Genomic DNA, 16,719 nt, shown 5'->3' with positions numbered 1-16,719 from the left:
GGGGCAACCTAATATTTGGCTGAACCTGACAAAACTGTACGCTTGTAATAAATAAAAAAAAAGCCTGCTACGCCCTTTCGATCATTTCAGCTCGAGTTATGTGTGGGTCGACCCAATTACGTTCTTACAACGTTAGAGAATACCTTCGTTTTGAAGAAAATGAAAAAAGATCGCACATTTTCGTTTCAATTTTCTTGATTAAACCTCTTCTCCCAACGTTACAAATATGTTTTATTATCGTTAAAATAGGGACAGACTCGAAAGTACAAAAATTGAAGAGTCGCAACTGATGTAACGAACATAATCACGATAGTCGTGTCTCGTTACAGCGTTAACGGGATTTCAAACTGTTTGGCATAATACGCGATCCTACGCAAAATTTCCGCCAGCTCGGTGAAGTTTCGGCTATCCGAGTCTCGTATTATACGATGTGTTTCCAGCTTTCTCCTAACTGCGCGTTTTTTTTTCGAAATTTTAACGCCGGCACCGCGCGAACAAAGTAAATAGATTAATTGAACTTTTAGTCGATCAAATAGTCAACTAAACTGAAACGCACGTACGATGTTAAGTTATCGAAATCAATTTTACGATTTTACCGTACGAACGCCGGTATCATCCGACCTTTCGGTATTTTCCGAGTTTTCTATTGTTCGTGTGATACGCGTCACCTCGGAACGATCAAGATTATTCGAACACTTTCGCAAGCCATAATAAGATTACAGAAAAAAGTACTTTGCTGTGAATACACGTTTCATCGGAGGAATCGAAATTTGTACAGGACGAAGTAACGTCGTTCGAACGAAGCTGCGATAGACTTAAAGTTGGGCTGTACAATTTCTAGATTTATATTAATCTTATAGAACGAAAAGACCCAGAGCTCTATGAACGTTCTAAGAAAACGGATCTCCTTCGGCGTAAATGGCGCTCCTTATCGGCGAACGGCTACAATATCCTGAATCTTTCTTTTCGACGGTTTCCACGTCGATCGAGAGAAACTATTCGTCGAAATGGACTATCCGTGGCTGATCTATTACGGCAGAAAGTGAAAAAGAACGTAAACGAAGGAAATGGCCGACATAAAGGACGATAACTGTTAATTTAAACGTAATAGAACGAAAGAATACGACGTATTCGTTAAAGGATATTTAAGACAATTTAAATTAAAATCGATTTTCACACGACGTTCTTCGATTTTTTCCAGAACCAGATTATATCTATGATAACGTTTCGATAATATCATTTTATGCAAAAGAAAGCCAATTATATGATTGAAAGAAGAAATTTGGATCAACGTATGGATATCCTTCTATTTCGTTGCACGAGTTGCGAATAACCTGTCGAATAATGATAAAGATAGAAACGAATATGACAAAGGCATAACGAAGGAACCAATATTCAGAATTTCGTGCGTTTAATTCCTCGAAAATTGCACTTTTAAACGCATCGGTCTCGCAGTTCAACCTGCCGGGAACAAAGAATTTTATCGGAAACATCGTTCTAACATTTCAATTTTACAAACGTTTCGCTCTGCTTCGTTAAAAGCTGCGCGTATTTGGTAGATAGAAAATTATGCACATACGTTAAAACGTATAACGCGCAACAGGCAAGGATATACGCGTACGTGCTGCAAACGCGTTAAAAGCGAAAAATATCGCTGAAATTATTTTCCCATAATAAAGAAATCGTCGGGTCTCTTACGAATACAAAAGATAATTCGTTAAGATTATAGTGTCTATTAATTTTACCATAACGAGTTTAACAGAGCTTTCGAAACTAAAAGCTTTATCACAGACGATAAACCCTTTGAGTGCTGAATACTCACGGCCTATGTCGTCCGTAAAGACGGCGCGTGTCTAGAATACTTTTTCGTTAGACTGAACTCTGTTGATTAACTATTCAAAGCGCAAATCGTAATAAGTTATAGTAGTTTAAATGATTAAAATGAAAAAGATTAAATGATTCAAGAGCGTTATATTTTAGTTATTTTTAATTATTTATTATAAACATTGAAATTTACAGTTAACTAGAATTTGGGTAATAAACTAGAAAACTAAATTTAGTAAATATGTAAAATCCCTAGAGTTCGTGTAGGATAGGGATTCTTTTTGTTTTACGGGTAGCACGACAGGCTGTGCTTAACGGAAAGATCGATACGGACGAGCAGTTGAAGAAGTACATGTTCCCCAGACGGACGGACAGAGAGTTACATTAGAGAGACAGACAAGGTTATAGAATAGTTGTTTAAGATTGTAAAGACTGAAGATTTAAGATTTAAAGACTGAAGAAGAAAGATCGGTAGCTCAGGACGTTCAGGTAAACATTGCACCAAAGACTTATAATTTCCCGTTTAGATAATCATCGTTATTGATTGTTATAGACGCATATTAATTGTTGTTCATTTTTATATTTTATCAAATCATTTCATAATAAAAAAAACTCGATTTTCAGACTTCAGAATCGATCCCTGAATTATCGCATTATTGAACCTTATAAATATAACACGAGTTAATAATTTAGTTGTGTGTGAAAAATTCAGTGCTTGGGAAAACTAAAAAAACCAGATGTAGAGTTTTCTTACAAGTGGTGACCACTTCAACAATAACGAGGTACTATTGGCATTTGTTTACTGCCGTAAGGAATGCATTTATATTTATTTCACACAAACGTAATAGTATTACTTCTGCATAGGTGTTCGGAAAAATTGAAAAACCCATACATGCGTCCTTAGTCCATGCCGAGCACTTACAGAAAACGCATATATATGTCCTTAGTCCACACCGATAGCTTTCGCCAGACACCTATATGCGCCCACAGCACTCAAAGGTTTAAAACACTGTTCTTTGTATCATTTCCCTATTTATAGTTGCGATATCGGGAATAACTTTAAACCGTTTTAAACGTCGTTTACTCGATTAACTCGCGCGTAACGATATTTGTCGTGGAATCTCGCAGAGAACGTAAAGCACACGTAACGATTCATCGATAAATCGGTTAACGACGTTGTTACGATTACCACGAACACACCCGTTAACGATATTTTTTCCATTTTTAGGTTGTTCGCGAACGAAAGGGAATCGTCTCGAGAAAGAAAAATCGCTTATAAGTATTTGAGCACATCGAACTTTCAACGCTCGGTAAGTATTCGTAAAATCCTACAAAAGTATTACAGCCATCTCGATCGTTTAATTCGATTAAAAACATTTTCGTTTTTAGAGAATTTATTCAACGGTAGTCGTTCGATGTACTAGGTTGTCCGAGAAGTTTCTTTCGTTTCATAAAATGATAATAGATGAGCAACAATTTCTGTTTTATATCATTTTATCGAATTAGGTGCGATCCATTTCCTTATATCTCTATTATTATGTTCGTGCATAATTCGATAAACTAATATAAAAGAAAGGACATCGCGCGTCTATTATTTCTTTATAAAACGAACACAACGTATTAAGTTGCCCGAAAAGTGTCTTTCTTTCGCAAAAAGAATTTTTTACAACAGTGCACCTTCGTACAAACGTGAAAGTAAGTCTGTGAAATATCGCGGTGTTTATCTCAACAGAACAAAACGGATCGTACGTAATTCGACAAAATAATATAAAAGAAAGAACGTGCGTCTATTATTTCCTCATAAAACGAGAGAAACTTTTCGGACAACCTAATAGTAGCGGTACAGCAAGAATAACCTTTCAGAGGCGAATCGTATAGAACGGATAAAAAGAAAAAATAGGAAACTAGGAAAGTAGAAAAAGTCGGAGATTTCATGCGAAAACGGAGAAGCGCACTAGCGCGCGACGAGTTTTCCAAGCGTTTTATCTACGACAAATGCAAACACCATTTGGCTGAACATCTGACAGCACAGGCGGTATGACCCATGTTGAACCATGTTGATCGAAACGACGAAAGGTCACGCGTTAGCCTGCGTTGACAAAACGGTGCCACTTGAATGGAATCATGCGATTTCTCTTACCGTATCGTCGTTTGATCCTTCCGTCGATTCTAATGGAAAATTGAAATTTCATTTCTGTTGCTTCTTAACAACACGACATAACGAGAAATCGAACGACTCGTTGTTATTTCATTTCGCTCTATCTCCTCGTTTTATTTATACATCTTTCGAAAAGCTATCGTCGATAGCGTTTTTAAACAGTTAACCGCGTTTCATGAATTAAACAGGTCGAGAAAAATGTTAATCTCGGTGTGTTTCATCTGTCGTATAATATAAAACATTACCATTTACCATAAAAATTCCAAATTTTAGTAAGAAGCGCTAAGAATGTTATTTAGTGATACGTTCGCTTTGTCAGTAAAACTGAAAAATTTGATTTGTTCCTTTGTTATATCGGTTATTCCCTGTACAACGTATTCCTTTTTATAAACTCAGTTGATTATTTTCACCGATATATCGGCTATGCCCGAATTGTTTGCGCAATTTTGTATGCTTGCAAATTGAGTGGATGTTTTACTGCGTGTGTCCGGTATTCCCCGATAACGATCGAAATATAATACAGAAAATATAATGCGATTCAGTTTTTTGGTCGAATGTGTGTTGAATAAATTATCGAATATGCAATTCCACGAACACGAGCTTCGAAAGTTGCTCCACCATCTACGAGTTCAACCGTAAAACCTACGCTTCCTATCAAAAAACATTTCCCCAATTTTATACCAGTTATATCATTGATCGAATCCACTTCACGTTGCTGGTGTTAGATTTGCCAAGTGCCACTTTGTGCGATATTCTGTTTCGAGAAATACCACACTGGGAGGATCCACTGAATTTCTTCTATCTTTTCACATTTTTCTTGTTTACGAATTTTGTTATTTTGTTACAATTTTAACATTTTATGTGGGAAATAATTCATTTTTTCGAAGAAAAATGTAAGCCATCGTCATTTTGGTTTAACGTCGTCGTAAAACTTATAACAGGAACACGTAACACATTTTCTTTGTGTTCGACGTGTATACTCGTCGTCGTTTATTTTTATTTGCATTTTATTCACGTTGATTTCTAAAACTAAATTCCACGGTTAACTGGTTAACAGTACATCGCGCTTCGTGAATATTTCAATTCACTCTTCTATGCTAAGGAATCGCACGAGTCATCTGATGCGTCATTCGTCTATCATCTGACACGGACGAAGAAAGGAAGAATTTCTCGAGATGTTACGCAGAACGAAAATTTGTTTTTCGATATACGCTACAATTTTGTTTTTCTCATCGAGATTATACGAGAAAGTAAAATGTACTATTGTTTGTTTTATTCCGCGCGATTCTCAACTTTTATAATCTCGCGTAACGTAACAAAGCATTGCAAAAAGAAATAAAAAGGTGGAAAAGTAAAAACTGAAAAATATGTTGCACGTAGAAGTTTCTTACGATTTCTCTTCAAACTTTGAAAATTTGGATTCAAATTAACGCGATATAGTATCATTTACATGTACAGTTTAGTTGATAACAAACTAACAGCAAACAAAGCAATGTTTATCGATGTTTTACGAAATTTATTTATTACACGACTTATATTTGTGTGACTTTTTCTTCGTAATTTCGTAATTGATTGTTATTCTGGGTGTTTAGATATTTTTCATTCTGTCCACAGTTTCCACTCGGTCGTATCTTCCTTTCGTTAACAAACTTTCTCGAGTTTGAGGAAAATATGAGAGAACCGTTACTTTATATGCAAATTTCTTTCTTCGAACGTTAAAAGTTCGAAATTTTCTTCAAGCATCAGGAGTATTTTCATTTGTCGAAACGAGGACGAAATTGGGGTATAAAACTTGGCGAGCGCTGCAGCATCGAGAATTAATGATATTGTGCTTCAACTTAATTTATCGCCATGAAAATGCTGGTCTGCACTTAGTCGACCACGAACTTTTACTATTTCGGACTTTTTCCTCCTAATATTTTATATTGGGTTGGCAACTAAGTGGTTGCGGATTTTATCATTAGGTGGCACTGACAAAATCCGCAATCACTTAGTTGCCAACCCAATATTATCGTTCCATCTGAAGCTTCTATTATTTAAAGCATCGTATTAAACCTTGTGTCCGAGTACAATGTTTCCAGTAATATTATACAGGTTGGTTGGTAACTGGTGGTACAAACGGAAAGGGGGTGATTCTACGCGAAAAAGAAGTCGAAAATATAGAATAAAAATTTTTCGTTTGAGGCTTCGTTTTCGAGAAAATCGACTTTGAATTTTCGCTCGGTACGCGTGCACTTTATCACGTCTCGTTATAACGGACCTCACTGTACATCGTTGTCTCGATGGATATTATCGCAGTTTAAGTTTGTTTTTGCCGCAACGGAAAATTAGGAATACATAATGAAATAACATGAAGTAATCATAAAGTTTATTATTACAAAAATTGCCGAAAGTGTTGCCCATTCTGTCCAACACATACTTCTGCTCTTCTAATTAAATTTCTATGAACACTTTCTAACGCATTCGTTTGTTTTAAAGTATGAAAGGCTACAATAATCTTTTCTTTCAATTGCTCGAAAATAAAACCTCGAACGAAAAATTTTTATTCTATATTTTCGACTTCTTTTTTCGCGTAGAATCACCCCCTTCCCGCTTGTACCACCAGTTACCAACCACCCTGTATGTTGGGTTGTCCGGAAAGTGTCTTTCTTTCAAAGAGACGTCTTTTTCAACGACGCATCTTTATACAAACATAAAACCTAATCTGTCGAACATTGTGATCTTTAGTTTGATAAAACAAAACGGATCATAGGTAATTCGATAAAATAATATAAAACGGAAAATGTGCATCCATTATTTCCTTATAGAACGAAAGAAACTTTTCGGACGACCTAATAGTTTCGTATTGCCATAAACGGAGAAAATTCGAACTTTCTAAGTAACGTAAACTAAAACTCGAAATTCGTTAAAGTAAAATTGAGGAAAAATCAAATATTGTGCATAGTAACTTTCTAAATTTTTATGTACAATGTTCGTCGTAATAATATCAACGATAGAATATAATCAGAAGAGTACGCGTGCGATAAATTCGATCGTGCGTTTAAAAAGAAATAAATGAAAATTTCAATAAGAACGTAGTTGGCAATTTAATAGAATTTCAATAGAATTTCAATAATGGACAAGAATTTCGTTATTTGTCCGGTAACGTCGTTGTGTCCATTTTCGTAAAAGCCAGATTACGATTGCACGTTTTTCTCGATTCGAAGCTTCGTCGAGTTTAATCCGGCGACCGGTTTAGGCTACAGTATGTTTCAAATTTCCAGCCCTTTGTATGCAGAAAAATCATTCGACCCGATGAACCGCGTGAAATGTAGAAGTTCACTGATTCAGCGAACGAAAATAAATCGCATGTAATATTAAATCGATATCGTCGACCTGAGGGCGAACTTTCTCTTTGGAATCTCGTATCTTGGACTCGAATCAAACTTTCGAAATTCGATATTTCCACCGATTCAATGCTACTCGTATGACTTTTTTTTTGCGTGGGGAGGGGAAAATGCTATTACGCATGCCCACTGACCCGCATCACTGGGTTATGTGGGAGTCGGTCGGATGTCGTTGCATACCCACTAAAAACCCCTCCTCCTTCTTCCTCCGCTTAGAGGGCAGACAACCCCGGTAAAACCTGTCGGCAGTCATCAGGGTTGTCCTTTCGTGCCCCGTTGTATCTACTTCTTGGGGCAGTTACTGCTCATGTCGTCCTCTCAGCCAGTTCAGAATACTGGGCTGGTCTCCTTCTGCGGTTTTTCGTTGTTTCATGTTCTTGCCCTCATTGCTCCGCGTAGTTGTTGTTTCGCTCGTTCTCCTCCTTGCCTCTTCCCAGGCCCTCGCTGTCACCCTCCTGTGACACATGACGGTCTTGCAGAATTGCCTGAATTTATTCCAGCTCTCGTCTTTGGCGGTCACCGTGGCGATCAGATTGCCCACGTCTATCTTCCCGCCCAGAGCGTTCTCCAGCTCGATCCTTCTTTCCGTCCACTTCGGGCACGCGAAGAGGGCGTGCTCTGCACCGTCGTTCGGGTCTCCACAGTCGAGACAGTTGCTGTCGCTGTCCCTGCCAATCCTTTTCCTATAGACACCGAAGCTCCCATGCCCGGTTAGCAGCTGCATGATGTGGTGGTCGATGTCCATCTTCTTTTTGGTAAATAGCAGCGCACTCGGTATTGGCTTCTTTGTGATATTTTCCTTTTTGTAGTTGTTCCACTCCTTCTGCCAGTCCTCTTGGGCCTTCTTGCGAATCGCCTCCAGTTCCTCCTTCAGCTTGCAGCCGTCATCCGTGCCAATCCTGGACCCATGGATCTTGTTCCTCTCGTAGGTCTCTCCGAGCATCTTTATCTTTATGTAAATCGGGAGATTCCCGGTCAACACGCAAAGTGCCGCGTGGGAGACGGTACGGTATGCCGTCGTTGTTATGCACAGGGCCGTTCGTTGTGCTCGTTTCAGCTTTTTCCTGTTCTTATCGGTATTCGCTGCTCTAGCCCACACCGGTGCTCCGTAAGTTACGATGGACTCCCACACATTGTAGTAGAGCCTACGAGCCAAGCTGGTCGGCCCGTTGATGTTGGGTAGAATTCCCCTAAGGGCTCCTATTAACTTGTCGGCTCTATTACACACCATCTCGATATGCGCACCGAACCTCCGACTGGAGTCGATGACGACTCCGAGATACTTGATGCGATCGACCGTTTCGATGTCCGAGGAGCCCAACCTGAGTTTCACCACTCTCGGCACTCGCAAGCTTGTGATGAGCATGACCTCCGTCTTTTCTCTCGCCAGGGTGAGCCCGACACTCGTGCACCAATCGTTGGCGATCCTTAGCATCGTGTTGACCTTGGCGGTGGCCTCTTCGTTCCTCCCGACGGAACATGTGATGGCCAGCTCATCCGCGAAGGAGGTTGCTCTGAACATTGGCATGTTGTCGAGTCTCTCGAGCAACCGGTCGTATACCAAGATCCACAGGAATGGTCCGAGGATGGATCCCTGCGGAACTCCCGCCGCCACCTCGTGCTCCACCGTGCCGTGCTGGTTGCTCACGATGATCCTCTTTCCGGATAGGTAACTGCCGATTAGCCTTTTGACCTTCCATGGCAGCTTCCTCTTGTCAAATTCCTCGTATATGCTCTTCCTCGCCTTAAACCTCGCCCTAAGCACGAAAGAATATATTCTTGTTCGATTTATCACGAAAAATAAAATCTTGCACGTGTGTACAAGCTGTTGGTTTCATCCAAAAACTACGACGCATGGGATAGAGAAACAGATATATATGCAAATGCACGTAATATATAAGAGAGAAACGTATGTACGAGCCCATAAATCGAAGTACGAACTGAAAAGGGAAATTTAAATTTTATCGAAAATTCTACTTCTAATCGACGTCTGCGTAAGATACGAGGACTAGCTGTTGGCGAGATACGGAAGCAATTTGTAGGTTCGAAGGGGAATATCGAGAAACTGGTGGAATACGCGAAGCTGTCGCCAAATTTTAACGTCTAATAACTTCCAATGGCTGTTTGATATCCGCACGGTAACATTTCCAACGAAATAACGAGAGCGATTCGCAAAAGAAAATATCGACTCGCAACATTCGTTCTGGGCACGTGCTGCGTGAGCGCGTCTGCGTAATCCGTTTTTAACGGGCGAAAAAGTCAGTGTTATTGCTAAAGCGAACGTACTAGGAAAAAAGTAGCGAAGCGTAGAACTTTAAAAATAAAACAACATTTTTCCACGCTATATTCCTTCTGATATTTACGAAGCCTTCGTGTGCCAAAAGAATCTGACATTCTAATGTGACAATAAACAGGAAATCTTTTAAGCAAAAAGAAAAGAAAAATACACATATCTCGAGTTCTCATTGGGATTAGGGGCGTGTAACGAATCTTCATTTGGATTAACCATTGTTGTTATACGATATGGATAGTATTTACTGGTACCGACATGATTACAGTACCGATATGGTACAGAGTTGGCAAGTAACTGTGGCAATTAGATACTCGAGATGCCAATGACAATGATCTTAGGTTCAATAACGAATCCATGGTCAAAGGGATAACAAATACGTCTTCTTCCAAAGTCTAAGTCGTACTGAGCTTACTTGTCCACAATTCAAGTGTAACTCAACTTACTTGTCTACGATATAAGTAGAACTCAACTTACTTGTCTACAGTATAAGTAGAACTCCCTCAGTCCAAATGGAACTGCACTTATATACTCGTCTCTGTACCCCTCGGGTCAACTATATTTTTAAGGAGATCTATACAATTACTCCATAGCTTTGTTAGGTAAAAACGTCCATGCCATGACCGTGGCTACGTTTAGCGACCAGTTGTGTCACTTCGAGCCCAAGCCTACTGTCATAAATCTCGGGTAAACATAGTCGGATTAAATCATAAACAATTACTTCTGAGTTTTATTATTTAAGTGCAGCTATAATAAAAAGTCTAGACTAAAGTATTGGGGGTCTTCCCAAAAATTCCAAAAGAAAGGCTCCGATGTCCTTTTATCTCCAACATGTATATAGGAGAAATAAAATAGTATAGTAATTTTTTAATTGCACACTAAATTAGTATTAAATTCCATACGATATTTTCAAAGATCTTGTATCTTTGAATCTATCAGATTTGTTTTTAGATACAAAAGAAAATTAATAAAAATGTGACTTAATTTTATTCATTCTTTTGTACTGTTCGATCGTTCTCCATTATGATACGGTTTCAACGAAGAAACGTTTTATTTATGTTCAAGTGAGAGTTTTCTAAATCAAGATGAGAAGACAATTGTGCAGCCCGAATGTGAATGTGGCAAACTATGGCGAGCCTCAAATCGTCATAAAGGAAAGCACATCGGGCGAAGAGGAAGAGGAAGGGCGAAGGAACGAGTCGCCTCCGCGTTGCATGGATCCCGATTCGACACCCTTAAATCCTCATCTATTGTCTCCCTGGCGAGAGGTCAGGAAACGCTCTCTACCGACTCCGCAATGTACTTCCGGGATAACCGCATCACAGGTACTGTCTGATGGTCATATCGAGAAGAACATACTTGCTTACGGGCCACATCCCCTTTCTTGATAATGGACTTTTAGTGTATCCTGTTAGCTTAACAAAACATAACGTTGTCCAACGTTTGCATAATATATTTAAATATATTCCTATTAGGTCATTTGTTGTCTGTATATTTTCCCTTTCGATTTTGTCTTGGACTTCGATAGGTAATCCAATGACAATCAGGTGTATCCTCACCTCTTCATCCATTTCCCTTTTTACTTCCAATATTAGTCGTTCTTTCTCTATTGCATATTCTACGAACGAACCTGAAAGGTATTTACAGTTGTAAGCATGCACCGTTGCCGGCCAACCTTTATTCTTAAAGGCTTTGATAAATGTTTCTTTCCAATCTTCCCAGTTGTGTCCTCCAGCTTTCAGTAGATTTGTTTGGTACCGCCTTTTTGCTGTTTTTCCTAGGTACTTTCTCATACCTTTGACTTTTCCTCATCGCTTTTTATTTTGTATTTTTTGCATTCCTCTTCATACTCTGATATCCAGTTTGTGGCTTTCTGAGTTCCTTCTAATCGTTCTATATTGTTGTTTGTTTCAACTATTTCCCTCTTATCTCGTCTTTAAAGGGTCTCTAGAAGTTTTTCCATGTCCACGTTGAGTTTCTCCATTTCCGTCTTTGTTTTTCTTGTGGATGTTATTTATGCTTCCTCTAAGACAATGTCTCGGAATACGAAGTTTGAATCCGTATCGGTATCAGTGCTGCTGTCTCATCGTCTATTGGGAGTTTAATATTTCGATTCTGAAGTCTGAAAATCGAGTTTTTTTTATTATGAAATGATTTGATAAAATACAAAAATGAACAACAATTAATATGCGTCTATAACAATCAATAACGATGATTATCTAAACGGGAAATTATAAGTCTTTGGTGCAATGTTTACCTGAACGTCCTGAGCTACCGATCTTTCTTCTTCAATCTTTAAATCTTAAATCTTCAGTCTTTACAATCTTAAACAACTATTCTATAACCTTGTCTGTCTCTCTAATGTAACTCTCTGTCTGTCCGTCTGGGGAACACGTACTTCTTCAACTGCTCGTCCGTATCGATCTCTCCGTTAAACACAGCCTGTCGTGCTACCCGTGTTACGTCGCCTAAACATCTGCATGCCAGCCCTCGCGACCGGACAGCCAGCGGCCTGCGTAACGTCACTCCGACCCTCAATAAACCTAAGGACCCAATATATTCTTTCGCTGTCACTGTATTGTATCAACAGGCGTCTTCATTCAACCCCTTTGTCCTGAAGAATTTCTTAAGCCAAACATATTTTCGAACCACATCTGGTTTTTAGAGAGGTCCTTGGATTTATTAGGCGCGCTGAAAAAATACGGAGAAAGCGAACACGCACCCATCGGGAAGAATCGAATAGCTAGCTAATAAAACAATCAGGTTTTTCCATGAACAAGGTCACCTATCAACCACGATGGTAGGAGGCCTTCTACCCATCCCTTCAAGCATCAGCGTAGGGCATAACCAATCGACATCGCGGATCGTTACCCTCACTTTTCTTAACGAAAAGTGTGAACAACGAATCCGCGTTCGTCATGCAAAAGGGCACACCCACACTGAACTTTCTTCCATCTCAACGCAAGAGCGACCAGCTAGTCAAAATTCTAACGCCTAACGTCTAACTCTGAACAGAACGCCAATTCAAGTCGATCCGCGACATTGCCAAACATTCGCTTATTCTATTAAGTATCATATCGTGCTACGTCCACCAAGAGACTAAGTTCAATTGTAAGAGCATTGCTCTATATTGTATACATCTATATTATCTGCGTGCGATAAAGTTGTTAATTGTTTATATCTTTTCAACGGCGTTACTACTTTGTGTGATTGTATAAAGTGTTGGAAATATACATTATTATAACTCTGACTCCCAGTGTTATACCGCATTAACCACCCCGATTATCCTAACCGAAATACGGGGATCGAACTATTCGTGGTGTCGATTATTCTAATCGTAACGGGAATTTACGACTCCCGTTGACGCGTATTCTAACGACCGCGTCTCCCCGCGATAGCTCGAATTTACAACCCGTAAAACAAAAAGAATCCCTATCCTACATGAACTCTAGGGATTTCACATATTTACTAAATTTAGTTTTCTAGTTTATTACGCAAATTCTAGTTAACTGTAAATTTCAATGTTTATAATAAATAATTAAAAATAACTAAAATATAACGCTCTTGAATCATTTAATCTCTTTCATTTTAATCATTTAAACTACTATAACTTATTACGATTTGCGCTTTGAATAGTTAATCAACAGAGTTCAGTCTAACGAAAAAGTATTCCGTCCACAGCGATCGTCAGCGCTAGACACGCGCCGTCCGTACGGACGACATAGGCCGTGAGTATTCAGCACCCAAAGGGTTTATCGTCTGTGATAAAGCTTTTAGTTTCGAAAGCTCTGTTAAACTCGTTATGGTAAAATTAATAGACACTATAATCTTAACGAATTATCTTTTGTATTCGTAAGAGGCCCGACGATTTCTTTATTATGGGAAAATAATTTCAGCGATATTTTTCGCTTTTAACGCGTTTGCAGCGCGTACGCGTATATCCTTGCCTGTTGCGCGTTATACGTTTTAACGTATGTGCATAATTTTCTATCTACCAAATACGCGCAGCTTTTAACGAAGCAGAGCGAAACGTTTGTAAAATTGAAATGTTAGAACGATGTTTCCGATAAAATTCTTTGTTCCCGGCAGGTTGAACTGCGAGACCGATGCGTTTAAAAGTGCAATTTTCGAGGAATTAAACGCACGAAATTCTGAATATTAGTTCCTTCGTTATGCCTTTGTCATATTCGTTTCTATCTTTATCATTATTCGACAGGTTATTCGCAACTCGTGCAACGAAATAGGAGGATATCCATACGTTGATCCAAATTTCTTCTTTCAATCATATAATTGGCTTTCTTTTGCATAAAACGATATTATCGAAACGTTATCATAGATATAATCTGGTTCTGGAAAAAATCGAAGAACGTCGTGTGAAAATCGATTTTAATTTAAATTGTCTTAAATATCCTTTAACGAATACGTCGTATTCTTTCGTTCTATTACGTTTAAATTAACAGTTATCGTCCTTTATGTCGGCCATTTCCTTCGTTTACGTTCTTTTTCACTTTCTACCGTAATAGATCAGCCACGGATAGTCCATTTCGACGAATAGTTTCTCTCGATCGACGTGGAAACCGTCGAAAAGAAAGATTCAGGATATTGTAGCCGTTCGCCGATAAGGAGCGCCATTTACGCCGAAGGAGATCCGTTCTCTTAGAACGTTCATAGAGCTCTGGGTGTTTTCGTTCTATAGGATTAATATAAATCTAGAAATTGTACAGCCCAACTTTAAGTCTATCGCAGCTTCGTTCGAACGACGCTACATCGTCCTGTACAAATTTCGATTCCTCCGATGAAACGTGTATTCACAGCAAAGTACATTTTTCTGTAATCTTATTATGGCTTGCGAAAGTGTTCGAATAATCATGATCGTTCCGAGGTGACGCGTATCACACGAACAATAGAAAACTCGGAAAATACCGAAAGGTCGGATGATACCGGCGTTCGTACGGTAAAATCGTAAAATTGATTTCGATAACTTAACATCGTACGTGCGTTTCAGTTTAGTTGACTATTTGATCGATTAAAAGTTCAATTAATCTATTTACTTTGTTCGCGCGGTGCCGGCGTTAAAATTTCGAGAAAAAAAACGCGCAGTTAGGAGAAAGCTGGAAACACATCGTATAATACGAGACTCGGATAGCCGAAACTTCACTGAGCTGGCGGAAATTTTGCGTAGGATCGCGTATTATGCCAAACATTTTGAAATCCCGTTAACGCTGTAACGAGACACGACTATCATGATTATGTTCGTTACATCAGTTGCGACTCTGCAATTTTTGTACTTTCGAGTCTGTCCCTATTTTAACGATAATAAAACATATTTGTAACGTTGGGAGAAGATTTTTAATCAAGAAAATTGAAACGAAAATGTGCGATCTTTTTTCATTTTCTTCAAAACGAAGGTATCCTCTAACGTTGTAAGAACGTAATTGGGTCGACCCATACATAACTCGAGCTGAAATGATCGAAAGGGCGTAGCAGGCTTTTTTTTTATTTATTACAAGCGTACAGTTTTGTCAGGTTCAGCCAAATATTAGGTTGCCCCAAAAGTGTCTTTCCTCTACGAATATGTCTTTTACGACAATGCATCTTTATACAAACACGACAGCTAATCTGTCAAATGTCGTGGTCTTTACCTTAATAGAACAAAATGGAACGTACGTAGTTCGATAAAATGAAGGAAACAAGAAACGTCGTGCGTCTATTATTTTCTTATAAAACGAAAGACTCTTTTGTTGTACAACCTGATATTTGAACTATCGATAATTTTCGAGAAAGGTCCTGTAACTTCCATATACATTTTCCGATCCATTTCAAATTTTTCCAATACAATTGTTGGGAATGATACATTTACACTGTACATTTGAATGTGTGTGTAAGCATCAGAGGACGTCCGGGTCTTGGTTGTGACAAAAGACAAGAGCCAGTCGTTAGAAGTATCTGGAAGAGTCGGTTGACAGCAAGCGTGCGTGCGAGTAGGTTTTTGAGGTCTTAAGAGTATAAGATATATGTATAACAGTTGTGTGCTAAATAAAGGGAATTATTTGTATTTCCGAATCCATTCTATATCTTTTCAGCATAATATATTTAAAGAAAAAGATTGATCGTACCTTCTGATCTGAAAAAATAGCTCTGTTTATTATACATTGTACATTATACATGTGTATGGGAATTAACTAGTGTCTATATAGTTTCACACTGACAAAATAGTTTCGAGTTACTTGAAAATAGTTGCTTGATTCAAGCAACTGTACGCGTTAACAAAATAGTTCCAACTTACTTGAAAATAGTTGCTTGATTCAAGCAACTGTACGCGTTAACAAAATAGTTCCAACTTACTTGAAAATAGTTGCTTGATTCAAGCAACTGTACGCGTTAACAAAATAGCTTCGAGTTATTTGAAAATACTTGCTTCACTCAACTGCACACATTAATAAAATAGTTTCAAGTTACTTGAAAATAGTTGCTTGATTGAGGTAACTTGACCAATCTGAATCATCATAAGAACTTGGAAGGATATTTCAGACAAAATTACAGGTTCACATTGGCAAAATGATTTTAACTTACTTGAAAATAGTTGCTTGATTTAAGCAACTGTACACGTTAACAAAATAGTTTCAAGTAACTTGAAAATAGTTGTTTGATTCAGGTAACTTGACCAGTCTGAATCATCATAAAAACTTGGAAGGATATTTCAAGCAAAATTACAGATTCACATTGGTAAAATAATAGGTTCACATTGACAAAATGGTTTCGAATTACTTGAATTCAAATCGTTTGACGAAGCAACATGACTAATCTGAATAGTTTAATTGTCATCTTTATCCAAGACTCGCATAGTCGTCAATCGAGCCATTCGGAAATCACATTGACCAACTCCAAAATTGAAAAGTAGAGAAAAGTAATTACAAGTATCGCAAGTGGTGAGACAATATGCGATAAAAGTGAAAAGATGAGCTTGGCGTCAAGCTCTAAGGAACTAGAGGTTTTGTGAGAATCAATCGTGTACTTGAACGATGAAATTGCGAAATTATGAGATTGTCCAAAGATGAAGT

At 38.4% G+C, this 16,719-nt stretch overlaps 2 protein-coding genes across 15 annotated transcripts in view; one reads left to right on the top strand and one right to left on the bottom strand.

Annotated features, from left to right (window-relative positions):
* The window catches only part of LOC126914696 (uncharacterized), a 733,243-nt gene that overhangs the window by 286,735 nt on the left and 429,789 nt on the right, over positions 1 to 16,719 (bottom strand). The window lies entirely within an intron of this gene.
* LOC126914788 (uncharacterized) overlaps positions 1 to 16,719 on the top strand; it is a 415,880-nt gene that overhangs the window by 397,928 nt on the left and 1,233 nt on the right. For 3 of the 5 annotated variants that reach the window (XR_007709804.1, XR_007709799.1, XR_007709800.1), the window contains one exon: positions 15,653 to 15,721. The exons of the other annotated variants lie outside the window; for them this stretch is intronic. The gene's annotated coding sequence lies outside the window, so the exon portion shown is untranslated. Of the gene's footprint in view, positions 1 to 15,652; positions 15,722 to 16,719 lie in introns of those variants that run through there. 5 annotated transcript variants of the gene reach the window in all.

This window comes from Bombus affinis, chromosome 3 (genome assembly GCF_024516045.1).
Source record: "Bombus affinis isolate iyBomAffi1 chromosome 3, iyBomAffi1.2, whole genome shotgun sequence".
In the NCBI taxonomy this organism is placed as follows: domain Eukaryota; kingdom Metazoa; phylum Arthropoda; class Insecta; order Hymenoptera; family Apidae; genus Bombus; species Bombus affinis.
The sequence above is the reverse complement of the archived record's forward strand: the minus strand, read 5'-3'. Positions and strand labels throughout refer to the sequence as shown.